The 26,481-nt window shown below is 47.7% G+C and overlaps 1 pseudogene; it reads right to left on the bottom strand.

Moving 5' to 3' along the window:
- LOC149125559 (large ribosomal subunit protein eL33 pseudogene) overlaps window positions 1-16,867 on the bottom strand; it is a 42,138-nt pseudogene extending 25,271 nt beyond the window's left edge.
- Between the last annotated feature and the right edge of the window lie 9,614 nt (window positions 16,868-26,481).

The raw sequence follows: 26,481 nt of genomic DNA, 5'->3' as shown, positions 1-26,481 counted from the left end.
ACCTCAATTGGCTTCTTTTCCTGTGTAAGAAGGTGAACGTTAGAGCTGCTTGAAAGAGATTCATTCAATGAACTGTGTGAGACTCAGCTACGGACGTAAGCACTAACTGTGTCCCGCACGGAGGGGTTTACTGCAAATCCTTAACAGTGGCTAAGTGTATGTAAGAGGCAGAGGGGACACAGATAGGACAAATGAAAAAACTGGTGTGGGTAACAGTGCGAATAAGGGGATTGACCAAATTGAACATCTCTCATTTTAAACAGAAATTGTTGCAAGCACTATAACCGTTGAAATTTGAATATGGAATTTTAGCTATGATACAATAGTCAAGAAAGACATTTAGACATTTGTAGAATTTGGATAATTTTCTATTTTCCTTGAAAAGTGGTATGTTTTGACTCTGCCTTTATGTCTTTAATGTTATCTGTTCTAGTAAAGTTTGTTTTCCATCAGTGTAACAATGGAACTAGATGATCATGTAACTCTACAGGAGACTGAGCACAAAGCCCGAGTCCGAACTCCTTCTCAAGGCACATCATTACTCTACTGACATCTGCTGATCACGCAGCTTAAATGCAGGGTTATCTTCTAAGAGAGCCCATGAAACACATTGAAGATGTACCTTCAAATCATATAGTAACAGCTCAGATTTTATTTCCTCATTCCTCTGTTTATCACTTTCCTTGCTTCATTTTATATCATTGTCCTCTACACCATCTTTTTTTTTTTTTTATCTTTTTCCTCCTATCTCATATCCAGCACGTGGTTATAGTCAATAATACGTGAGCCATGTACTCAAGGTATCCAGCACATTTTTGCAAGAAAAACTCAGAGAAGTTACTGAATCTGCCATGATTTCAGAGCTTCCCAATTTTTTGTTTAAGATCTACTACAACTTTCACTTGACCATTTATCTAACATTTACACAGGTCGCTATGTGCCAGGCAGGATGTTGGGTGTTAAGAATTCTTAGATAAAAACTGCAGTGCCTGCTCTCAAGAATATTACTACCTCATAGGGAATAAAAGAAATAGTTTTGTATAATAGTATTGAAATAATCATAGGTCATGTAAGAGTATACAAGATGCTCAATTCCTACTCTTACAGACACTTTAAGGGTCTTTTAGGAGCAACCTAAGTACAAGGCATGTCAAAATGTTCACAGAAAATGGTGTTAAAAGATAAATTTATTTTACTGAAAAAAATTTTAAACCCATGCATAATTTTTCACAATCTACATTTTCATGAAGTGCTCGAAGACCCCTAGTATGCCTGGACTGACAAATCATTTGCACCAAAATAAGTTTATCTTGTACTCATTCTTCCACACACATTTTGAAGGCAGTTCACATAGCTAGCCTCTGAACTGCAGTGTCAAATACAGACTAGACTTGGCCAGGGTATCAAAAGGAAGAAGGGCATGGCATTCTATGTAGAGGGCACAGCATGAACAACATCATGAGAGTGCAGGAACATAGGACTTATTCAAGGAACTCTGCGTAATTCAGGATTACTTATGTGTAAAGTGCAAGGCGAGATGCATTGGGGTGGGGCTGGCTGAGTAACAAGACCCACATACCAAAGGAATTAGAATTGATGTGGTAGGCCAGGGGTGATTCACACTGGTGGCCTGAGGTCTTCAGGTCTGAGAGATGTTTGGTTTGGGTTGCACAGTTTTAAAAAGCCGCGTACCCAGACAGGTCAGAGTGCAAGTGAGTATTGCTTTACCAACAGTCAACGCCATGAGTTGATGTTGCCTGCCTGTTCCCACAGGTGTCTGTGTTTGCAAACCCAGATGATAGAAAACTACTGAAGAGGTTTTTTTTAAAAAAAGATTCATTTATTTATTTGAAAGTCAGAGTTACACAGAGAGAGAAGGAGAGGCAGAGAGAGAGAGAGAGCGCGAGGTCTTCCATCTGCTGGTTCACTCCCCAATTGGCCGCAATGGCTGGAGCTGTGCCGATCCAAAGCCAGGAACCAGCAGCTTTTTCCAGGTCTCCCACACGGGTTCAGGGGCCCAAGGACTTGGGCCATCTTCCATTGCTTTATCCAGGCCATAGAAGAGAGCTGGATTGGAAGCAGAGCAGCTGGGAATCGAACCAGAGCCCATAAGGGATGCCGGCACTGCAGGCAACGGCTTAACCCACCATGCCACAGTGCCGGCCCCACAGTTTTAAGCAGGGAAAAAAATGCAATGACATTTGTTTCTCCCTGGTGGGAACATGGTACAGGAGAGAGCAAATTAAGAATTGTAGATAGAGACAGTAAGAGACTATTAAAATAATCCACACATGAGAGCCTGGATGAGGGCATGTGCAGATGGGGCAAGCAAAGGTTGTTATTTATGAATCAGAAGAATAGACAGGACTTGTTGAGTGACTGTCTTTTGTTGGTTCTGTTTTCTGGTGGCATGGGAGGCAGGGAGCAAGAGACAAGAGTGGAGCGTGACTCCCAGGTCTTGAACAAGCTGAGCAGATGGCAAGTAGGCCAGGTTTACACAGGCAAAGCCGGGGGATTGTGGGGACCATTCTGGCGAGGATGCTGCTCTAGGGGAATCACAGGCCAGTAACAAAGTGAAACTAGAATTTAGAAGGCTTTCAGGTGCCACGTCTGCCTTTCAACAACTCTCAGAGAAGATGCCCTGAAGTGTGCAATCAGGATAAGGATGCACTAGCTGCCCATGGCCGCTCCAAAGAGTTAGAAGAGTCATGGTGAGAGAACAGTAATGAAAACAAGCCAGTTGTCTTTCATTGAATTCTACATGTGCGGGTCCAGAGTATTTCTTTTATTCTTCATAATAACTTTATATGCTAAGTGCAGTTATTGTCCCCATATCACAAATGTGAAAACGGAGTTGTAGTAAGGGGTGGAGCTAGACTTTAACTCTGCTTACAGAATTCCATGCATGTTTTCATTCCATTATTCTGGCAGCTCAAGTAAGCAGTGTAATAAGGGTCACCAGGAGGGTTGACATTTTTAAATAAAATATCTACCCTCTCCGACTCTGCACATGTGCTTGAAATTTTAATTTTAGAAACATGTTTCTTAGTATCTTGAAGGTTTAGAAGGGGAAGTCTCTCATATCGGCTATGCAGATCCAAATACCTCTGGGTGGTAAAGACCTCGTCTGAATATGAAAGTATTGGTCCAGGGGGTTGGCACAGCAGTTAAACTACTGTTTGAGACACCTACACCCCATATCAGAGTGCCTGGTTGGAGTCCTGAAGTCAGGGACCTTTACTCAACATTTCGAGGGTTCTTGCTTATAAATGACTCAGGCAACTTGGTACAGTTTTTAGCATTTATTCAGGGAAGGAAATATGCAGGAAAGTGAGGGCTTTATTTAGGGGAGAAAGAAGTCTAGAAACTAAGTTAGGTCCATAGCAGGCAGAGAACAGACCGGGAGCCACCAGAGCAAGTGTGTGGTTTAGAGGCAGCTACAGGTAGCACAGCGCAGGCAGGAAAGCAGAGGCAGAGCAGTGACCAAAAGGCCGCGTGCCCAGAGGCATGGACAACAAGGGAAGGGCCCACCGTGCTTCAGGCCTTCTATTCACTTCCAAAGGGGAGTGGTTAGGTAGTCTGATTGGCAGGTGGGTGTACAGGTAAGGTCAGATAGGGGCGTGAGATCATGAAAGGGAACAGAGTGAAGGCGTGGTCTCCAGTCCACAAATCTAATCAATTTAATCCTATCTGCCTGCCTATGTCAGTCCCAGCTTCAGGTTCCTGCTTCCTGCTATTGTACACCTTGGGAGCAGCGGATGATGATAGCTCAAGAACTGGGTCCCTGCCACCCTTGTAGGAGACCTGGATGGAGTTCTGCTCCTACTCCAGCCTGTCCCAGCCCTGGATACTGTGGGCATCTAGGAAGTGAACCAGTGGGTGGAATATACTCCTCTCTCTCTCCCCTTCACATAAGATGACAATAAATAAATAATTTTTAAATGAATACAAAGGTACTTCAAAAAGTTCATGGAAAGTGGAATAAAAAGATAAGTTTGTTTCAGTGCAAAATTTTGAAGTCCGTGCAAAGGTTTAACAAAATGCATTTTTCGGGGCTGGCGCTGTGGCACAGTGGGTTGACGCCCTGGCCTGAAGCACCGGCATCCCATATGGGCGCCGGTTCGAGTCCCGGCTGCTCCACTTCTGATCTAGCTCTCTGTTATTGCCTGGGAAAGCAGTAGAAGATGGCCCAAACCCTTGGGCCCCTGCACCTGCATGGGAGACCTGGAAGAAACTCCTGGTTCCTGGCTTCAGATCGGCGCAGTTCCGGCCGTTGCAGCCAATCGGGGAGTGAACCATCAGATGGAAGACCTCTCTCTCTGCCTCTTCTCTCTCTGTGTAACTCTGACTTTCAAATAAATAAATGTTTAAAAAAAATGTGCATTTTCCATGAACTTTTTAAAGACCCTCATATATATGGATTTCAAAATCTTTTGCACCAAAATAAACTTATCTTTTCACTCGATTTTCCGTAGCCTTTCTGAAGCACTCGAATATGGTTATGCACAGGTACCCAGCATGACTGCTGTCCTGGAGATGGTTTTGGAAACAACCAATGTGCTAGCTGGTCTGGGGCACACACACACACACTGTATTTCATAAACAAACCAACAAAATGCTGATTCGGGGCTGGAAATCAAAGGCAGTGCTGGGCAATGCAAATTTTCATCAAAGAAATGCAAATCATAAACTCCGGGGGCGGAGTGGGGTGGCTGGCAATCTTTTCTCAAGGCTTGCACGTGATTCTGGTCAGTACTGTTGAGGTTAATGAAAACCATGGCAGAGCGAAGTGGTTACAGGGAGAGGAGCTAGTCTGAAGTGCTGGGGAGAGGCCGAAGAGAAGATGCTGGAAGGGGAGCTTGGCCGGAAGACAAACTTCGCTTCTGTCTGCTCTGATTCTCCCCACACGCAGGCTTGGCGATTGTGTCCATTCACTCCAGGGAGCTTGGAGAGAGTGGGTTCTGCTTCTAGTGGTCTTGGGCAGGATAATGAGGCAGGGCGGCTAAGAAAGCGGACGTTGCAGCGTGTGGCCACAAGGTGGCGCCACACTCATCTGCCGTCAGTCTTCCCGGGAACCCAGAGTCTCAGAACAGAAAGACAAGGCGCCTGGCGTGGGAAACGCGGCCCCAAGCAGAAATCGTGGGGAACAGAACTCATAACTTGAGAGAATCACCAGGATTCAGTTTTTCACCGTTTTGTTGGGAGAGGAAACCGAGATGCCACTTGCTGGGAAAGTTATGTGAAGGGAGGGTGCCTCCTCTTCATCCCCAGAGAGCTAAATGGAACCATATTGGGCCCTCCCCACGCCGCTCAGGGGAGACGCTTTTCAAGGAAGTGAAATGTTTTATTGAAGAAACTCCAAGGAGGGAGGAAAGAATCCTGCGAGAGAGGCAGCCTGACAGGTCGACAGATGGAAACGGCCCTTTTCATGCATGTGGCTGAAAGCTGAGCGTCCGCGCGCCTGAAGGCAGAGCGGTCCTGCACAGACCTGCGATGCCTTTCATCTGCGTGCTCACGGCTCTCCACTGACGGGAAGCGGGAAGAGGCCGAGCCATCCTGGGAGAAGCAGGCATCGGGGCTCACGCGCGGAGTCTGCTAAGCTGATAGCAGGCGGATCAGAGCCCCCGGGGCTGGCAAACTGGGACCTGCTATGCAGTTTTGCCACTTTGTCTTATAAAACGAGGATAAAAGAGGTTGTGAAGATTAAGTAAAATGCTGGACAGGAATTGCCTGGCATGCAATAGGTCCCGGACAAATGCCTCTGGCATGTCCCTCTGCTCAGCAGATACACGGTCAAAATAGCGTCGCCTCGGCCAGACATTTTCCCCCTTAGGCCGGTTTTCTCAAGGGAACACGCGGAAAAGGAAACAGTGACATCCTGTTCTCCCAGTGAAGAAACCACAAATACGAGCCACCGAGTCAACCCAAGAGACGCTAGTCGTTGGCGATTACTTCACTTATGATAAACTTCCCAAGTTAATGACGTTAGCAAACGCCAAGAATGTTTGTGCTATTGGGTAAACGTCTCTTTCATTCCACCCTTTGCTTATGTAACACAAGGTCCATTTCAATGATCATGGTCTCTACTTTTACATATTATCACACCCAATTAGCTAATCATCAATTGCAAATTTACTAAACAGTATTTGTAATACTGTGAGGTAGAGATGGACTGCGTAACTGAATTTTCACCATTACTTCCAGAAGATTTCCAGGGACTGTGGCCTCAGGAACACAGCCCTTTACTGTATAGCTCCAGAAAGAGCATTTTTCTAAAACAAAAACTTTGTTAAATATTCGCCCCAAGGAAACATTTCTATTGCAGCATTCTGCAGGCATCTCTCTGCCCCATGCAACAGAGACATTGCTCTTCATCCTACTGTCTCCCTAGGCTGCTGTATTAGTCTGTTTTTATATGAGGATAGTGAAATACCAGAGGCTGGGGACTTTACAAAGAAAAGAGGTTGATTGAACTCAGAGCTGGGGAGATTTAAAGCCCAAGCAGCACAACACCTGCTCCGGTAAGCAAAGGCAAGATCACGTGGCAGGACAGGAAGTTGGAGACAGGACAAGAAAGGGCTGCTCTTGCTGTTTTATAACAACCCTCTCATGAGAATTAGGTCAGGGTCCCTTGAGAACTACAATGCTTCTGAGGACATTGACCTCCGACTAGGCTCCATGTCTCAGAGGTCCACACCTCCCAGCATTGGCACACTGGGGACTAAATTTCCAACACATGAACTACTGGGGGATGCACTCAAACTGTGTACAAACCGCAGTAGCTGCCTTCACTACGTTGTTCCTCTTTATCTACTTCTTTGTCTTGGGTGAGCTAGTGGCTCCTAGTTCTTATCTCTCTCTCTCTCTTTCTCTCTCTCTCTCTCTCAGATGTATTTATTTATTTGAAAGACAGAGTTGGAGACAGAGATATTCCAACCGCTGATTGACTCCCCCAAGGACCTCAATGATGAGGGCTCGATCATCAGTGGAGGCCAAAGCCAGGAGCAAGAGCTTCATCAGGTCTTCCACTGTTTTTCCAGGTGCATTAGCAGGGAGATGGATTGGAAGTTGAGCAGCCGGGACATAAACTGGTGTCCATATGGGGTGCAGACATCACACACAGGCAGTGGCTTAACCTTCTGTCCCACAATGCCGGCCCCTCTTGTCTTTTACAGTCACGTCTGTTTCATCCTTGGGCTCCTCTCCTGCTTCACCTTTTAACTTGTAATGCTGGGTTTTATCCTTCGCCGGTCACTTTTGACTATGGGCTCTGCCTTGGATCCATCCTTTCTCTCCTGGACTTCACTGCCTGCACTAGGCTGAGGACATGCAGCAGAGGTTGTCGGTAATGCTCAACATAAATAACATCTGCACCTCTATAGCTCCAGGCCCCTGTAGCCAGGCGAGGCCATAAAATCAGTTCTGCCAATAAAATGAGAGCAGACATCACATGTGCCATCTCCAGGCTGATGGGGTAATGTGCTTCATGCATGATTCTTATCTGAGAAGGACTCCTGTCCCAGCTGCTGAAGGTACAGGATGAGGCAGCCTTGTCGCCTGGTGTCCCAAAGTGATGATGTGCAGCAGAGACAGACAATGCATGTTTGGTGCCATATGCATGAGTGAGAAATAAACATTTTTTAACCTTAAGCCTTTGAGATTTAGGGATTGTCTGCTATTGCAGCATGACCTGTCTTATTCTGACTTTCAAGGTTAGACTAATATGCAGCACTTACTACATTTTTAAAAGGTTTTTGGTTTCCTTATTTATGTTAGTGCTTTATTTATTTATTTAAGAGACAGAAAAAAGAGAGTGCTCATCTGGTGGCTCATTTCCCTGCAATGCCTGCAATGGCAGAGGCTGGGCCTGGCCACAGCTAGGAAGCAGGAACTCAATCCAGGCCTCCCACCAATGTGACAGGGAGCCACTACGTGAGCCATCACCATTGCCTGTCAGGGTCTTCATTAGCAGGAAGCTGGAGTCAGGAGCTGGAGCCAGGAATCAAACCCAGGCATTCTGATGTGAGATATAGAGATCTGAACTGCTGGACCAAACACCCACCCCAATAAAACTTTTTTTTTTTTTTTCATTTGAAAGGCAGCAAGACAGAGGGACAAACAGAGATCATCTGACAGCAGAGAATCATCTGCTGATTCACTCCCCAAATGGCGGCTATAGTCAAGGCCATGCCAGGACAAAGCTAGGAGCCAAGAACTCAGTTTGGGTCTCCCAAGTGGGTGGTAGGGACTCAACTACTCCAGCTATCATCTGCTGCCTCCCAGGGTGTGCATTAGCAGGAAGCTGAAAGGGAGAGCAGAGCCGGGAGTTGAACCCAGGCACTCTGATATGGGACGTGGACATCCCAAGCAGCAGCCTAACCACTGCCCCAAATGCTTTCCCCAGTAAATTATTTTTTAACAAATAAAATGAATCTCTCCAGTCCTGACTGCCTCCCACAGTTTTGTATTTATAGTTCCATCTGCCATGGCCAAATCCCTTTCTCAGAAACACGCCTCTTCCAGTATTCCGTACCTCCATTCGTGTGCCACAGCCTCCCCAGTCCAAGCAATCATCAACCCAGATGTCTCCCAGGGCAATCTACTCTACTCCCATCCAATTATAAAAATGCTTCCAAAAATTCCCCTCCACCAGCTCTGGAGTGACTTGCCTGCAGAAGTGGAATTGAGTCTTGATCGCTCTTTTCTCTAGCCCCATCTTCCCCCATCAAACCCCCTACCACTATAATCTGAGATTATCTCACCTACAAATCTGAGCATGCTTGACACAGTTTACAGCTCTCTGGGCCTACAAACTAAAGATGGGCTTGCTGGCATCTCACAGAGGTTCCCTGGTATACTTGACCTAGACCCTACTTGCACTTTCAGCCTCAGCTCATCTCCCACTGTGCCTTTTGCGTGTAACACTACCTAATTACACACAGCTCCACCTGTGCCGTGCAGGTTCACATCTCCTTCCCGACTCTGTGCCTGGCTGGATCATGGTAATTCTCTGAGATTCTCCTGGACATCATCTTGCCCAACCCTCACCTTCACTCTTGCTCTGCATTTCCACAGCATCCAGTTTAAATTTCCATCATAGAGGTAGTTGCTCCATTGTGCTCACGGATGTGCGCATTGAACACGTTCAACCTGATGGGCAACTAGAGGTTCAAGACCCCTCTTTGGCTTGCTCAGGGCATGTTTCATTTGCAGGTTATTTGCTCCTGGATCTCCATGCGGTTCCCTTCCCTAGGTCTCAAAATAAGCTACCGGGGGAATGTTTGGTATATACCCTTCCTTCCTCCTGCCTTAATTTTCCCCTCCTTTCTTCCAGCCCTTCCTTGTTCCCTCTGGTTCTGGGGTCAGGATGGCTGGGTTCAAATCCACGATCTCTCATATATTAGCCATGTGACCCGAGAAAAGTGTCCCAGCTGCTCTGAGTCTTATCTTCCTCATGTGGAAAATGAGGATAATCGTATTCCCCACGGAAATGATCATCCCACTGCATTGTGACAGGATTAAATAATACATGCATATCAAATACTTAGGACAATACATGATACAAGGTAAGCATTCAAATAAGTATTTGCTAATATTATTTTCTTTGCTGTATTCAGTAAATAAGTAGTAATCAACACTTAATAACAATTCCTAACCCCAAAATCTAAGTTAAACTGATTGCTATTTTGGATTTGGGCCCAATCTCCATTCACTTGCCCAAACCTCTCTGTCTAGGGCACTGCAACCAACATTCCATACCAGAGTTTTAGTCATTTGACTTAAGACTTATCCCCATAAAGCAGAAATACCACATAAAGTCTTATCAATCATTTATAATGCCCTCATTGAAGTGGTCCCAGACAACCCCAGCTGGAAGTAATAATAACTCATATTTGCAGGGCTCTTTCCAATTCACAAAGAACTCTCACGTACTCTTGTTCTTGGGATCCTCCGAGCAGTGCCACAGGTTAGGAGAGGCAGACAGGATGGCAACGGTCACCATTTTAGGGACAAGAACCCTGAGACTGGCGGAGTTTAAGGCGTGCAGGTTCTCACAGAGGCTTGCCGTGGAGCAAGGGCTCCTGTTCACGTTTCGTGGCTTCTGAACCCACGCTCCTTCCACACAGCCGTGTTCATGTAACCTCTGAAATCCCCAGCAGCGGAACAGGATTGAGAGCCAAGATGTACTTTGTTCATGCTCAGCTCTGCCGTTCGCTGGTGAATCTTAGGGGAAGGATTTAACTCCCGGAATTCTAATTTTATCATCTATAAGGAAAGGCTGATGGTAGTTATTGCCCAGAATTGTTGGGAAATCAAACGAGACCATTCAATTTATACTTCACGAATGTGAGCTATCGTCACTAACAGTATTGGGCGCTTATAATCTGTGATAAGGAGGAAACCTGCAGCAGTGCCCTGTTCTGCAAGAAGCTTCTAAGTGATGATCTAAGGACATTGAACAGTCAGCAGAATAAAATATCTACTTGAGTAGATGACGGGGGAACTGGAGGGAGACTTCAAAACCATGTCCAAGGCTGGCCCTGCTGGGGTCATCCAAGGAGATGGATGGAGCGGAAGCGGGGTGGAACAGGGCAGGCTTTGAATTCTTCTTCCAGGCTATTAAGCTTGGCAAGGGCCCCTAACATCTGGCTGGCTGATCACGGCCTGACAGGTTGTATTAATCAGGGTTCTCCATAGAAACAGAACCAACAGGATGTATATGTAACATATAAAGAGATTTATTGGAAGTCATTGGCTCGTGCAAGCACGGAGGCTGACTCGATCCACAATCTGCAAAGGAGCCAGTGGCTGCCGTCTGAAGGCCAGGAGGCTTGGGACCCAGGAAAAGAGCAGCATCCAGCGGGAGCTGTCGTCCAGCGGGGATTCTGTCTTACTGGTGGGAGGCTCAGCCTTTTTGTTCTAGTTAGGCCTTCAGCTGATTGGAGAAGTACCCACCTTACAGAGTCCAATGCGCTTTACTCTGTCTACTGAGTCAGGTGGATTCTTGAGGTTTGTGAGTCTATATTCTGTATTCAACAGACTGGAGAGGAAGGGAACACAGAGGACCATGAACTGAATGGCTCCTTTCACCTGTGCCACGTCATCCTCTCCTCATGCATTACACGGGGAAACACGCAAAGCTCCTAAGACAGGGATGATCAGCACATACCAGGTACTCAGCAAATGCTATTTCCTTTTACCCACCTCACACAGAGGAGGCATGACTTACCAGCAAGTCATAGATGGTAAGATTACTGATAAACTCATTGCCCCTTAAAGATGGAGAGGACCTATGAGCCCACCGGGACCCACCCCCCACGTGATAGGCAAGGAAACTAAGACCCAGAGAGCCATGGTAACTTACACTGCTGGAAAGTGTAAGTGCAGAGACTGGAACACAGGCCCTGAATCTCAGCCTGGGACCTCTAACCATTCTCTGTATACTGCATCCTCTAGCAGGTCTGGGGGAAGATAATTCAGTCTTTCAACAAACATTGATGCCCATTTCCCATGATGAGGATCACAAATATTTATAAGGTAGTTGGTTTGGCAAGTGTTAAGTAATAGCATTTCAATCAGCATGAAATTAGTGAAATAATTAGTATGAGGCTATCAATCGGGTACATAAAGCATGTAGTAGGGGGTTACATGGCTCTGTTAACTATGTCATTTAAAGATTAACAAGTATTTTATTGAGCTCCTAATCGTGTGATGCATATTACTATACTTCAGAGGTGCTTGGCCCCCACCTCATCTCAATATAGATGGGAGAATATACGTGTAAAATTAAATTGCAACACATTTTGTTAAATCCACAAGAAAGGCATTTACAAGGACTGTCTATGGATGACTATAGTAATACCAAGGAGATTCTTTCTCAGTCTTTTTTGGGAAGTGACGTTGAGAGACTTGACATTGGAAGTGGGTTCTGAAGTACAATAGGGATTCCCTCGTGAGTAGTAGAAACCACTCCCAGAAAGAAAAAAGAAAAGCACTATAGAGGCGTGGGCAGGAAGCCCGGCTTGTTATTTAGGGAGCTGTAAGACAGTTGTGTGGCTGGAGTCCAGGGTGTGAGCTATACTGTGCAAGGCAGTCAGAAAAGGTAGGTCGGGTCAGGTCACAGGGGCCTGGACTACTCACTCTTGTTGGATTTGATTGTCCATTGGGAGGCTGTGCTGGGAAAGGAAGCACATCTCCTGGAGGATGCTGCTAGGAGACTCAGCAGTTGCTGCCTGTGGTCGCTGCTCTCTGCTGGAATGAGAACGCCTTTAACACAAGGGCTTCTGTGCTGTGCTCTCTTAGCCTTGTCTTGCTCAGAGCCCTGCTCCTCTCTGCTTCTCCATCCACCGGGGGGGCTTGAAGGATGGGGAAGATTGGAATGTGATGAGTTCTTGTTAGCACTGCAACATGACATACCAGCCACCCAATTAAATTTGCACTTCTGAGAGAAAAGGAGAATTTTTGACACAAGTGTGTCCCAGGCAATATTTGGGATAAACTTAAACTAAAAATTATTTTTTATGAAATTCAAATTTAACTGGGCTTCTGAATTTTTACTTGATAAATCTGGCCACCCTAATTATGGGATGTGTGTGTGTGTGTGTGTGTGTGTACAGCAGATAGTATCAGATAGCTTGGGAGAACTCATGGGATACACAAGATTATAAAGACCTTAAAGAGCCCTCCATGGGGTGACTGGCTTTTCTTCATGGAATGTTCTGGTTCCACCTCTGTCAGCAATAATCTAGCAGTCAACCTCCAGGTAACTTGCCCACAGTCAGGGAATGCACTGTTCTAGGGACAAGTCCTTTCTGACCCCTTTGAACAGAAAGTAGAGCACTTCATTTTGTGCATGGGTTTTGGGGCCTGCCTGGGTTCAATTCTAACTGCATTAACTTGGGCAAATCTTTGACCCTTATAATCTATTCCCATTTAGCCTATTTCTTCTATGTAAACCGAGGGGTCAAACCTACCTCAGAGAATCTTTGTAGAACTGAATGGGAGCTGGTACATGGGAATACATACAGCCTACAGTAACATACAACCGTTATTATTTTTACATGGTAATATAATAATAATTGTACCCCGCCTTCAGACACCAGTTTAGTATTCTCACACCCTCATTGTTTCATCATAATCTTCACAATAGCTCTTTGACATAGACAATATGAGACAAGTTGAATTGTCTCATAGTGACATAGGATGGGTGGGGAGCTAGTTAATGAACAAAGGAGGTAACAGGCTGCCAGCTGTCCCATTGCCGGAGCCCTGCACTACTGACACCCCATTCCCTTCCATGCAGATTTGGCATGCCCACTTTCCCATGGTGCACCTGTCATGCAGGGGACACCATGATGAACACGGGTATGCTGAGCTCCTCAGACACCATGATACCTTCCCAGAAATCACCACACACTGAATTTCACCCAAACTCCAGGTCATTTGTATATTCAACTAGGGCAGCACCTACTTCAAAAGGGGAGCAGACTGGCGCCATGGCTCACTTGGCTAATCTTCCACCTGCGGCACTGGCATCCCATATGGACACTGGGTTCTAGTCCCGGTTGCTCCTCTTCCAATTCTCTGCTGTGGCCCGGGAGGGCAGTGGAGGATGGCCCAAGTGCTTGGGCCCTGCACCCGTGTGGGAGACCAGGAGGAAGCACCTGGCTCCTGGCTTCAGGCCGGCACAGCACCAGCCATAGCAGCCATTTGGAGAGTGAACCAATGGAAGGAAGACCTTTCTCTGTCTCTCTCTCTCTCACTGTCTATAACTCTACCAGTCAAAATAAAAAAAAAAGGAGGGGCAGCCTATCTGGGGTGGGGATGACTCTCCTTCTTGAGGTTGCCCACATTCACCTCTGAATGAGTACTATCCTTTTAATCTTTTAAAATAAATCTTGTTTTGGCACTCTGTCTTCGCTTTGAATTCTTCTCTCACATGAAGACAAGAAACTGCAATAAACCCAGTTGGGGACCCACCAACATCCTTGTACCCCACACAATGGCACAGATTTGTTAGAAAGAGCATGAACCAGCTTGGCCAGAGTCATGGCAGGAGCAGATTGGTTAGCAAATGAACCAGGACTCTTGAACTGATACACATTAGGACTCATGTAGTGGCTCTCAACTCAGGATGTTTGGAAATGTGAGAGTGTTTGGATTGTCACATGGCCTGGGGTTCCACTGGCATTTAATACTGAGATCCCAAGACTAAACAATCTCCAGTGTGTAGGACAGTCCTGGCCTTAGACCCCAATAACTACCTATTGAAAAGCACTTCTCCTCCTAAGGCCTCCTCTCACAATGAAAGCAACTGAGGCCCATAGAGGTTGACAGGACATGTTGAAAAGAGAAATGGAGCTTTGCGATGGTTCAAACATGGTTTGACCCCCAGAGGTTCCTGTGCTGGAAGTACGGGCTGCAATAGCCTGTTATTGAGAGGTGTTTTGGATCCTGGCCACACCAACCCTCTGATTGGATTAAGCTCATCCTGTGGGACAGGATCAGTTAACCCACCATGGGACAACCAAGTACTTGGTGTCTTTTGCCTACTTCCCAGTCTATTTCTTTGCTATGTTGGTGACACAGCCAGGCACTGTCAGCATGCTCTGAATTTTCCAGAATCATGAAGCCAAATACACCTCTTTCTTCCTAGCTTACCCAGTCTGTGTTATCATGTTATTAGCTAAAAGCCTACTAAGGGAATTTTCTGCTCTCACTCTTCTAAATGGTAAATACGGTACCAGAATATGTCAGTATGTCAATGGTGAGGCAGAACCCCTGTTAGAGTCTGAAAAAGCCCACTGCCCGAGGAACGACTCCAAGAGACTTTTCTCTCATGCAACCAGCAAAGGGTTAAAGATTTATTGATTATCCAGCATGCTGGGGCTGCCTGATCATACAAAAGCAGAGCAGCCCCGAATAACCAAAGGTTAGGGTTTATAAAGGCAAAAACCGCAAAACCAGGAAGGGGAAGAGAATACACGGTTGTTAAGTGGTTGCTAAAGTCTTACAATCAGCAATTATGATCTTAAGACATAGACAAATCACATCTTCATTATTAGCCCAGGTAACCCAGGTGTAACCTTTCTACTTTTAAGCTTGAGCAATCATGCTAGGGGGTTTTTGTGTGTTGCCAAGGGTGATGTAGTGCACTGCTATTGTCTGACTATTTGAGATCATAGTTTCGGACCAGAGTCTCATGGTGGGGGGGGGGGGTGCTTTCCCAGAATGGAGTCTCAAGTGCTCCAAAATGGAGTCCCTACTGTCAAGGTGCTACTTCACTCTGTCTTATTTTTACAGCTGTACCAGGAAGGTTTAAACCTGTAAGCTTAAGCTTAACTTTTTACACCTGCACATATACAATTTTAACTCTTCACCCCTTTAATGTAAAGGCAGGAATCAGCCACTTGTCTGTCTCCCTTAGTCCCAGGGGTCCTTGCATTTCCTTTATCAAAAGGAATTCACTGAATTGAGGCATTGATACACCTGCCCCACAAGGTTCTAGTCACTAGGCTCCAGAAATCATTGCTTCTCCAATAGATAATACCCTATTGGCCAGTATTATCAGGAGGGCTTTGTTTAAGGGAATTCCAGGTATAAGTAGGGAATTTCCAGGTTTGGACCAGAAGGTAACTATACCTCCTGGTGACTTCCCCGACCCCAGGCCTGCTGAATCCCACCTGGCCATCATAAATTCCCTAAAGAGCACAGCAACACCGACCAATCAAGGGGAGATCATGAGCACCACTGACAAACCAGGAACGTGAGCAGGAGCTGAACATGCAACCCTCAGCCCTAATTTCAATCTGTAAGAATCTTCCCCCCCCACAACTCCTCTGGGAGTCCAGGAATAAAGCAATGTTGTTATCCAACAATGGGAGGGGAAAAGTCATTGCTATGTGCACAGCTGTACCTTGCAGGCTCACCGGGAGACACAGGGCCTCCTGTCCAATACACACAGGTGAGACAGAACACACAAGGAGCTTCCAAAGGAAGTCATTCACCCTGAGCACAGTGAGACTTCCCAGCCCTGTGGATCTCAGGATGGTCATGGTTCAAGAGCTGCAGGTCCAGGGACCTGTCCAGCAGAGGTAGGACCCAGTGCACTATTGGCTCAGGTGCACTGCCTATAGCTAGAATGGCCTTCGAGTGCCTTTACTCCTAAAGCAACATTTTTATAGATGAGGAACATAATAAAAACAAAAAAAATAATGCTTTCACGATTTCACTATCTATGTACAATCCTAAACAACCCACTCCTACTGCCTCATTTCATCCCCTCAAACCCTGGGAGGCAGGTGTTTGGATTTCCTTTCACACCTAAGGAACGTGAAGGTAAAGCGCATGAGTAAATCTACCAAAGTCCAAAAGTTAACAGTCGCCGAGGTGGGATTTGCACGGGGGTCTACAGGAGGAGTGGAGATGGCCGTACCCCAGAGAGCCGCTCTGCCTGGCGGGGGCAGCCGCGTGTCCACTCCTACTCAACCACAGGGCTGGATCAGGCACGAAGATCCCAGATTGCAGAGCGATCTGAAACCACAGCCCGCTCCGCCGTGCTGTGGGCAGGGAGGTAGCCCCAACTTTACAGCTTCCATTCCTCTCAAAAGTAGCTGCAGAGCAGACGTGATGTGAATATCAAACGGCCCAGACTAGAAGACTTGCGGCCCCTAAGCCCAGGCGGGAGCCACAGAACTTCAAAGCGAAAGGCGGCGCGCGTAGGAGGGGGAGGAGGTGTAAATTTTCCCAGCCGCCGCTCAGAGCTGCGAACACTTGCACGGCCCCCGCCCGGCCCCGCTGCAGGTGTCGGCGGCCCCGCGCCGCGCCCCGCCCCCAGCGGGCCCCGCCCCTCGCGCTCGGCTTTCATGTGGATCAAGGCCGGGAGGATGACAAGCCTCCTGACTGATAGATACACGGAGACTTCGCTGGTGATTTATTGGCTTTCCGCACCTGACGAGAACCACTAGGCCTATCTGAGGAGGGAAATATATGGGTTTTCCTGACTCCAAGTGGCAGCCCCGGGGCGAGCATGTGATGTCAAGCCGGGCAGGGGAAAGCCAGGCTGTGCACTGGCCTGTGTTTTGTAAGCGGGCCCGGGTCATAAAAGTGTCAGCAGGCGATATATTTCTCGCGGGGGATCCTCTCTGGGCTTCCCTCTTCCGTGGCTGGCAGCCTGAGCAGGGCTGAGGGTGTCCCAGCCGCCCCAGGCCAGGCTTTGAGAGGACTGTGCCCTGAGGACAGGGACCCTGTGCACAGGCCCATCAGAGCCCAGCGCTCGGCTGGGGGCTGGCGGGAGCTTCAGAGCACTCTCCTCTTGACTGCTGGGAGTGGCTCTCACATCCCATCCACCCCCCCCCCCGACCCCACCCCGGGAGACACTGCAGGGCAGGAGCTAAGTGCTCAGAGCCTGGGATGAGACCACCATGGTGGGAATTCTGGACCTAGCACCTGGGGATTCTGGGGGAGTTCCTTCCTTCCTCTGCCTCTCTTCCTCATCCATGAAATGGGAACGGCCTTAATATAGCCCGGTGTATGGTAAACACCGGAGTGGATAGGTTTATGGCTAATTTAGGGCATGAAGTTTGAGCACAGCTGAAAGATGAGGACAATGGGGCGTCTCAGTCCGTTGGTGGGGGGCTGTGACAGAGGACCGGACATTGCGTAATCAATGATACTGAGCAGAAATGCATTGCTCATGGCTCTGGAGACTGGGAAGTCCAAGCCCCAGGGGCCAGCATCTGGAGCGAAGCTTCTCGCTGTGTGCTCCCACCCCCACCCCCACCCCCGTAGAATGCAGAAGGGAGAACGGGGTGGGGGAGGGTGAGTGAGCAGGAGACTGAACTCCAGCCTCAAGCCTTTCTATGGTCTGCACTAGTCCATTCATCCTGTGACCCAAACACCTCCCGATCGGCCCTCCCTTCCAACGCCACTTCATCGAGGACTAGGTTTCCAACGCATGTGTTTTGGGGACACATTCAAACCACAGCAGGAGTGGAGATGAGGCTGGGAGCCCACAGTTTGGATTTCACTCTTTGTGCTAGGCACTGGCGAGACGTTTAAAGGTCTCCTGTAGAAAGTGTTTGTCCCTATCTGCTGTGGCTGAATATTAGTTTGGATGTTGAATGTCTCCCAAAGGCCCATGTGTCAAAGTCTTGGTCCTGATGGTGCTGTTGGGAGGGCCGTGCTGAAACCTCTGGCTATGCCTTGTGGAGGTGCTTGGGTCACTGGGCATGCGCCCTTAGAAAGCAGTGCTCATGAAAGGACTGTTATAAAACCCTGATTTGCACCCGATCTCTCTCTCTCTCTCTCTCTCTCTGTCTCTCTGTCTCTCTGTCTCTCTCTCTCTTCTTGCTTCCTGGGTCACTATGTGATCCCTTCCCCATGTGGCTCAGTCATTTCCAGCACCAATGGGCAAACCAGTAGGGCCACCTGATCTTGAACTTGAGTGCAAACTGTAATTTAAATAAATAAATCTTTTCTCTTCATGAAGTTAATTGCCTCAGCTTGAAAAACTTACCAATACACTATTCAAAAAAGCAGAGTTGTTAACCAGCTTTCCTGTAAAATCTTTTTTGTGAAAGTCCATATTTTTGTGCCACACAATTCCCAATTATTTACCAGGTGTGGTCCTGTTTTCTTATTGCCTCAATATATGTGTCAGGGTTTCTGTTAAGGCAGAGATTAAAAAAATCTGCTTTTTCTTATGTCTAGAAGTTAAGACTCTAAGTCTCCTGGAAAGATTAACTTTTTCTGAAAGAAAAAAAAAAAAAAAACAAAAAAAAACAAAAAAACAAGTAATTTGAAGGTCCTTCTTGGTTATGTGAACAAGGATGCCTGCCAAGTCCTGACCTTGGAACATAAGAGAACCTTCAGAAGTGGGGCAAGTTGCAGGTCTTTGGCAGCAAAGGCAATCTCTGAGAAGGACATGTAACAGTCTGTAAAAAGAGCCCAGGATTTTCTGGAAGTAAAGATGCTAAGGTTTCCAACTCCTGCTTCCCAAGATTTGAAAACAGGAAGACTTGAAAGGATCACTGGGGTGCTTCCAACCAAGATCCTGAGACAGAGAGGGACAATTAGGCCACAGAAATAGATTTAGCTCGTAATCCCAGGTTAATATGAAAGCCAAAAGAACCGAAGAATGTGCCTGGTGTAGTGGATGGTGTTGGCTTTCCTGGAACCACTTTCTTTGGCACAGGGGTTGCATTTGTGGGGAGGATGACTAAGCATGGCAATATGACCTACGATCTCTAGAAGCAGGACAGACACATGGCACAACACCAACAAGGATATTCCTCCAGCCAAAACCAAGTCTGAGGTGCACAAAACCAGCGTTCAAAAACTCATCAAGGAGCAAGATGAAAGGCAGTGGTCAACCCATCAGGCTTCCGGTCCTTTATGTTTAAACTTTACATCCTCAGCTTTCTCAGACAATCAAGAGTAGGGTTGGGGGCAAAGAAGAGGACCCTTGGGTAGGTGCTAAAAAGATTAAACTGTATGTGTACCCCAAGTTGGTGAAAAGGTGTTATGATTTCGATGAATTCCAGAGCTTTTATCAGTAATCGTTCTGTTCCTGCCGAGAGGACCAGCTTAGCACTAGACCCACATGCTCAAGATATGCTTGTGCTTTTTTTTTCTTTGCTAGAACCCTGTTCCTCTGTGATACTTGCTAATGCAAACATGTTGTTTGCAATATTTTTAAAAATGTCTCAATTGACAATATGCTTGACTCTTGTTTCTCATTTTCATCTCCAGTCCTGGTCTTGAAAAAGATACTTCGTAGATAAATATTCTGCTGGAGAACTTCATTTAAGTATTGGATGAAGAGGAATTACTGAATCAGGTAAAGAAAATACACAAAACAGGGGCCAGCGCCATGGCGCACTAAGTTAATCCTCTGCCCGCAGCGCCAGCATCCCATATGGGTGCTGGTTCTAGTCCTGGTTGCTCCTCTTCCAGTCCAGCTCTCTGCTGTGGCCTGGGATAGCAGTGGAAGATGGCCCAACTTCTTGGGCCCTGCACCCTCATGGGAGACCGGGAAGAAGCACCTGACTCCTGGCTTCAGATCAGCGCAGCTCCAGCCGTCACGGCCATCTGGGGAGTAAACCAATGGAAGGAAGACCTTTCACTCTGTCTCCCCCCCGCCACTGTCTGTAACTCTACCTGCAAAATAAATAAATAAAATCTTTAAAAAAAATACACAAAACAACAAGAGAAGCCGCCATGTGAAGCAAGATCAGGCCATAGCTCTGTCTGCATCACCCAGGGAGGACGTGGCTCTGCTCTCACCACACCCACCAGCGAGGCCAGCACCAAACCCCATAGCCCTCCATGCATGCTAGAAGCAATAGCATCTCCAGGGAGCAGAGTCCCTTGCGGGAGCTCATGGAATGAGGAGTAGAATACAGGCTGTTTCAGCCCCCAGGCTCCCTCTGCTGGGGGTCCTCATGCAGGGTCAGGTGGAGGTCAGTCTGCACAACTTTATGGGAGACTCACCCTCAAACTGTTCTTCTTGGATCTGCCTTCCCCTTCCAGACCTCCCCTGGGGCTCACTGGAGCCATCTGGAGTTCAGAGCCGTGGGCTTCCCTGCTTTGTGAATTTGGAGACTTAACAGTTCATCTTTCTGAATTACTTTTTGTAAGATGGGCACAGGGCTGCTTCTGCCACAGAGGGCTCTTGAGGGGGCAAAGTGATTCCCAGTCAGCGCCAATCTACATATGCTAAGCCCCCTCCTTGGGTGTCTAATGGCAAACCCTTCCACAAGAGCTGGGCTGGAGTGAGGGAATTGCTATTGTTCGTTCACTTCATTAAAGACCCCACTGTCAGTGGGAAATTCTCCCAGATACAGCTGGTGCCTCTTCTAGACTTTTTCGTAGGTTGTGTGAACACAGTGACCATCCTCCTCTTTGTCCAGCCCATCCCTCCTGGACCACAGCCTGTGCTGTCCAGGAAGACAGAGATCCAGGAGAAGTGCCATAGGACACTTGGTCAATCCACAGACACCTTGAGACCCTCACTCAGCAGCACCCCTGTAAGAATGGAAAGAAGATCTGGGACCCAGAATGGGGTGAGGGACCAGCGTGATGTGTGGTTTGAGGGCCACACGTGGGTGAGGTCAGCCTGGGAGAGTCTTTGCGAGCCCAGCAACACAGGGGGCATGCCAGGACCAGCTCCGGGCCAGCTTGCCAGAGGCACCACGCTGTCCCAGAACGAAAGATTGTAGAGTGCTTAAGACTGGGACTTTCCAGTGAGGCAGACTTGGGTCAGCTGGGCTGAGGCAGACGCGACCCCATGCAGGTAACAAAATGTAAGGAGCTTCTTACTTCATCAATTTGCTTACCTGAAAGTCCAGATGCACCACAACAATACCTAGGTTTCCAGCCAGATGATAGTAAACAGTATGTACGTTTCATGCCATTACCCCCCAGCACAAGTTTATATTATTGCAATAGTCTTAAAGTTGATTTTGTTTCTGCATGGTGTCTAGGCCTAGATCTGTAGTAAAAATAAACACATAAATACTTTTAAATTCTATAACAAAGGAATGGAAAGGTTACCCAATTTTTGTGTGCTCTACAGAGGCCATCAAACAACACAAGGGACTGATTTTGTGGCACAGAGAGTTAAGCCACTGCCTGCAGCACCAACATCCCATTTGGGCATCAGTTCAAGTCCCAGTTGCTCCACTTCCGATCCAACTCCCTGTTAATGCACCTGGGAGGGCAGCGGAGGACGGCCCCAAGTGCTTGGGACCCTGCCCCATGAAGCTCCTGGCTCCTGGCTTTGGCCTGGCCCAGCCCTAGCCATTATGACCGTTTGGGGAGTGAACCAGCAGATGGAGGATTCCTCGGCCTCTCTGTTTCTCTCCCTCTCTCTCTGTAACTCTGCCTTTCAAAACAAATACATAAATCTTTGGAAAAAAAAAAGAAATGAAGGAAGAAAGGACATAAATCTACCTAGCAGTCTGACCTTTGCCTCAAGTCAGTTCCCTAGGAGGGCCACAGTTCTGGGTTCAGATCAGTTTCCATAAAGGTTGAGAACTAGCAATTGTCCCTAGATTTCTAAAGTACAGTGTGTTGGGCTAAAGATTTCAAGAGATTAAACCATCATTGCTTTCCACCAAGCCATCCAGACATTGTGGACGTTTTCCAACAGAGGTCAGGAATTGCAAAGATTAAAAATATTAAAAACAAAACAAAATGACTTTCTTAAGAGAAGAAGGCCAGTCCGTAGTTTGGTTTTGGAGAAGCAGTCTGGAAATCTGAGGATCCTTGGTACTGACCACTGTTACTCTATGTGGAAATGGGAAAATCTTCCGTACCAGGGAAAACTTTTTCTGGGAAGGGTCAAACTGTAAATATTTTAGTATTTGTGGACCATACAGACTCTGCCTCAACCACTCAGCTCTATCAGTGCAGCTGAAAAGCAGTCAGAGACCATAAGATTATGAATGGGCCTGCATTCCAATAAAGCTTTATTCACAAAATTAGCTGGCAGGCTAGTTTTGGTCCACGATCTATCATTTGTTGACCCAGGATTTATACACTCTGTGCATCTGAGAATAAGAATGGACACAGTAAAATTGTTCCTTAGGCCTGAGGCTTAACAAATACCATAGCTCTTGTTCTAGCCAAAGAAGGGGTCCCAGGGATAAAGGGACAATACCTCCACAGTAAAGCCTTGGGGTAGATGGGACCAGTATGGTACACTCTACTGCCATGCCTGGCCCCTCATTGGGTCTTCCTTTTTCCGTTGATTCACCCCCCAATGGCCGCTGCGGCCAGCGCACCACGCTGGTCAGAAGCCAGGAGCCAGGTGCTTCCTCCTGGTCTCCCATGAGGGTGCAGGGCCCAAGGACTTGGGCCATCCTCCACTGCACTCCCAGGCCACACCCCAGCACACCCAGGGTGCCGGCACTGCAGGCAAAGGATTAGCCTAGCCGGAACTTTAGTTTCTGAATAAATAACAACGTTGGGGCCCAGAGCTGTGATGCCATGGGTTAAGCCATTGCTTGAGAGGCCAGCATCTCATGAGCTTGGATTCAAGTTCCAGCTGCTCCACTTCTGATCCAGCTCCCTGCTGATGGTCCTGGGAAAGCAGAAGAAGATGGCCCAAATCTTTGGGCCCTTGCTATCCATGTAGGAGACCCAGAAGAAGCTCCTGGCTCTTGGATCCTGGCTTCGGCCTGGCCCAGCCCTGGCTGTTTTGGGCATTTGGGGAGTGAACCAGCGAATGGATGATCTCCCTCTCTCTGTCTCTTCCTCTTTCTCTGTAACCCTGCCTTTCAAATAAATAAATCTTTTTTTTTTTAAAGAATAAGAAAATAATAAATATTTAAAAAGCCTACTTTGTGAGTTGGCTGCTATCTGGGGTTGTGAGTCAGCTCTTCAGTTGTCCCAGAGAACTCTGGGTCTGCAGGGCCATCAACAGCTTCAGCATCCCCCCAAATCAACCTTCTTTGCCCAACTCAGGAGTGACTACGGCAGTCAAAGGGGGCAGGGCCAGCACTGCGGCCCAGCAAGTTAAGCCATGGCCTGTGACACCATCATCCGCTGTCCCAGTGCCGCTTCTTGTGATCCAGCTCCTTGCTAATGCACCTGGGAAAGCAACGAAAGATGGCCCAAGTGCTTGGGCCCCTGCCACCCACATGCTCCCAGCTTCCTGACTTCTGCTGGGGCAGCCATTTGGGAAGTGAACCAGCAGAAGGAAAATCCTTTCTTTCTCTGTCACTTCCTTTTTCTCTCTCACCCTGCCTTCCAATAAATAAATAAATAATTTTTTAAAAAAATCAAGGTGATCGTGTACTGACCACTTCAAACCTTGCCTTGGCAAATCCAGACAGCATTGGGGTTCAGGCATGCCCACACATACTGAATCCCCTGAGATCCCCCTGCAATCCTTTTCTGTCACAGGCCCTCCCACCCCCTTCAGCAGGGGGCGTTAGGGAATCAGTGAACATCAGGTGGAAGGAAAGCAGCTCTCATCTGAGCACCTCAGATTTGGTCAGTCCTGTTGCAGCCGCACACCTGGTACCAAGGCTTGGAACCGAGCAGGAAGGACCATTGAACATGAGGAAGAGGCACCTCCCCGCCTCCTATGACTGCTCCATCACCCTCGTCTGAAAGGGAAATCTAGCTTGAGGGTTGGTCAGGCAGACAGATTTCCGGCTCTGCCACATATTTCCAACATTACTTATCTGCCATGATTTACCATCTGTGACTTGACATGTTCTACACACATGGGCATGTTGTACACATTAAGACATGCTTCCTGCATTAGGAGATTTTCCCAGATTGAGGGCATTTTCCCGATGCAGAAGTGCAGGCTGAATCGAAGCATTCGGCCTGACCTCAACCTTCATGGGTCTGGAGGAACTCTGGGGCACTGTCTTGCCTTTGGAGGTCAGCCCCTGCTCTGAAGAGTAGCAGTCAGCATAACGCAGGCCCAGGCCAGGCCAGGCCAGAGGAAGAGCTCTCTCCTGTCTCCCTGATCCACGATGGGCGACACCCTGGCCAAAGCCTGCCTCTCCCCGCTCACTTCCACGTGGGGAGAGGCTGTGGGCTGTAACTCGCAGCTCACCTGGAGTGCCTCCGGTTGCTGAAGGGCTGCATGGAGACGCTGAGACAAGCTGATGGATCATCTCATAAACAGAGCCCGCAGGAAGGAAAAGAAAATTATGCCAGCAGAATGCACTTATGAGAAATAGATACGTGCGGTGCAGGGAGAAATGCTTTGATATTAAAATTTTTTGTAACTTAAAAAGGCATGAAAAATGATACCGACCACTAACTAATCAACATTCCTTTGTGAATGCAGCTTCAGTTCCTAACCAAAAACACATCTCTGCTATTGTCTTGTCTGGATCCAGATGCAAACATGATTAATTAAGTTTTGGGCGAGGAGCGGGAGGGGGATGGTGGGGATGGATGGCTTGCTGCGGATCCTTTCTCTGCCAGGCCTGGGGAGAGTTCCTGAGCTGGAGTGCCTGTTTCCTCCACATGGTGGGACACAAGGGGCAGGGAGTGGACTGCACACAGACGCACAGGGTCAGCTGGGGAGAGGCCAGACAGGTCGTAAGAAGAGGCTGTTCGTACTTCCCGTGGCCACGGCCCAGCAGAGCAGGGCGGAGAAGTAAAAGCCCGGAAGACGTCTTGGCAGGGGACCTGGTTTCTGCTCCCACACTGCTGCCAAGTCGCCTGGGGACCTTGGGCAAGCTTCCTCCGTTTCTGCACTTGGATGACGTGTTCCTTAAACTCTCTTTGACGTCTGGCTTTTGGATTCAGGTGCCTGAGTTTCCTCACACGTAGCAGGTGTTTATCAGTTGAGTGCCAGGTGTGGCAGCCAGTGTTGGCCTGGGGGAAGAAGGGGCCTGGTGATGGAGGAGCTGAGCAGTGGGCTGGGTGAGCGTCTCTGGCACAGATGGTTGAACAGCAGATCCCCACCTGGCATGGCAGGGGCCAGCAGATCTCCTTCTTGGTCCTTGCTTAGTGACCATGACTGAGACCCCGACTACTTTACGCTCAGTGTTCCCATTAGAGAACAGAAATACCAGGCCTAGCTTATACTCCCAGAGAGGCAGGGACACAGGGCACAGAACAGTCTCTTCTCCAGGAGCCTGCTTCCCTTGTAGGAGTACTACGTCATTGAAGTACATTGTAACCGCGTGGTTAAGGAGGTTGCATGCTGAATCAGACTGTCTGCATTCAGCTCACCCAGTATCCTAACTGTGAGGCGAGTTACAAACCTCCTTTGGGCCTCACTGACTTCATCTGTAACTTGGGAATAATAGTCACAGAGGGTTGTTGTAAAGGTTTAAAAAGTTAAAAGGTATAAAATGCAACTAATTATACCTGGCATGTTCAGCAAGGGCTAAATAAATATTGGTAGTGTTACTGGTAACCCCCTCCAGCTTTGGGTGGCCACCAAGTGTCTCTTTCATGTGCACAGGGTTGTGTCTTTGCACAAGAGAGCATAGGAGAGCTACAGGCAACCGCATGCATTCATTCAGTTGACAGATATCACTAGGTGGGCACAGTGTCCCAGGCCCTTAGCTTCACTTTGGGAAGACAACATTTCCTGGGGTTTCCAGTTTGGCTGAGCCCTGAACTCACCACAGGAGCCTGCAGTGGGGCCTTCCCTGCACACTCAGCAGGAACAGGCTTGTGCCTGGGTGCAGAGGGTCCCAGGGTGGTGCTGGGTATCACACCAAAAGCTTGCCGTCTGACTTGAAAGCCTTAGTGTGAAGACTTAAGCAAGAGCAAGACTAGGGTGGAGTGAGCCATTTTATGTCGTTGGGAGTTCTATCGCCTTCTTCTAAAGCCAGCTGATTCCAGTAGTGTTAACCTCTCCTGGACATGAACTGTGAATGGTGATTTTGTTTATTAGATCACAGGCAATACCCCCTCAACCGGCAGAACAACGAATTGCCTAGTTCAAGTTCTGCATTTCTTCTCAATTCCTAAGGAAAGAAGATGACTTTTACA

Source organism: Oryctolagus cuniculus, chromosome 7, assembly GCF_051225735.1.
Source record: "Oryctolagus cuniculus isolate XC-2025 breed Fujian yellow rabbit chromosome 7, ASM5122573v1, whole genome shotgun sequence".
Classification (NCBI taxonomy): Eukaryota; Metazoa; Chordata; class Mammalia; order Lagomorpha; family Leporidae; genus Oryctolagus; species Oryctolagus cuniculus.
The sequence above is the reverse complement of the archived record's forward strand: the minus strand, read 5'-3'. Positions and strand labels throughout refer to the sequence as shown.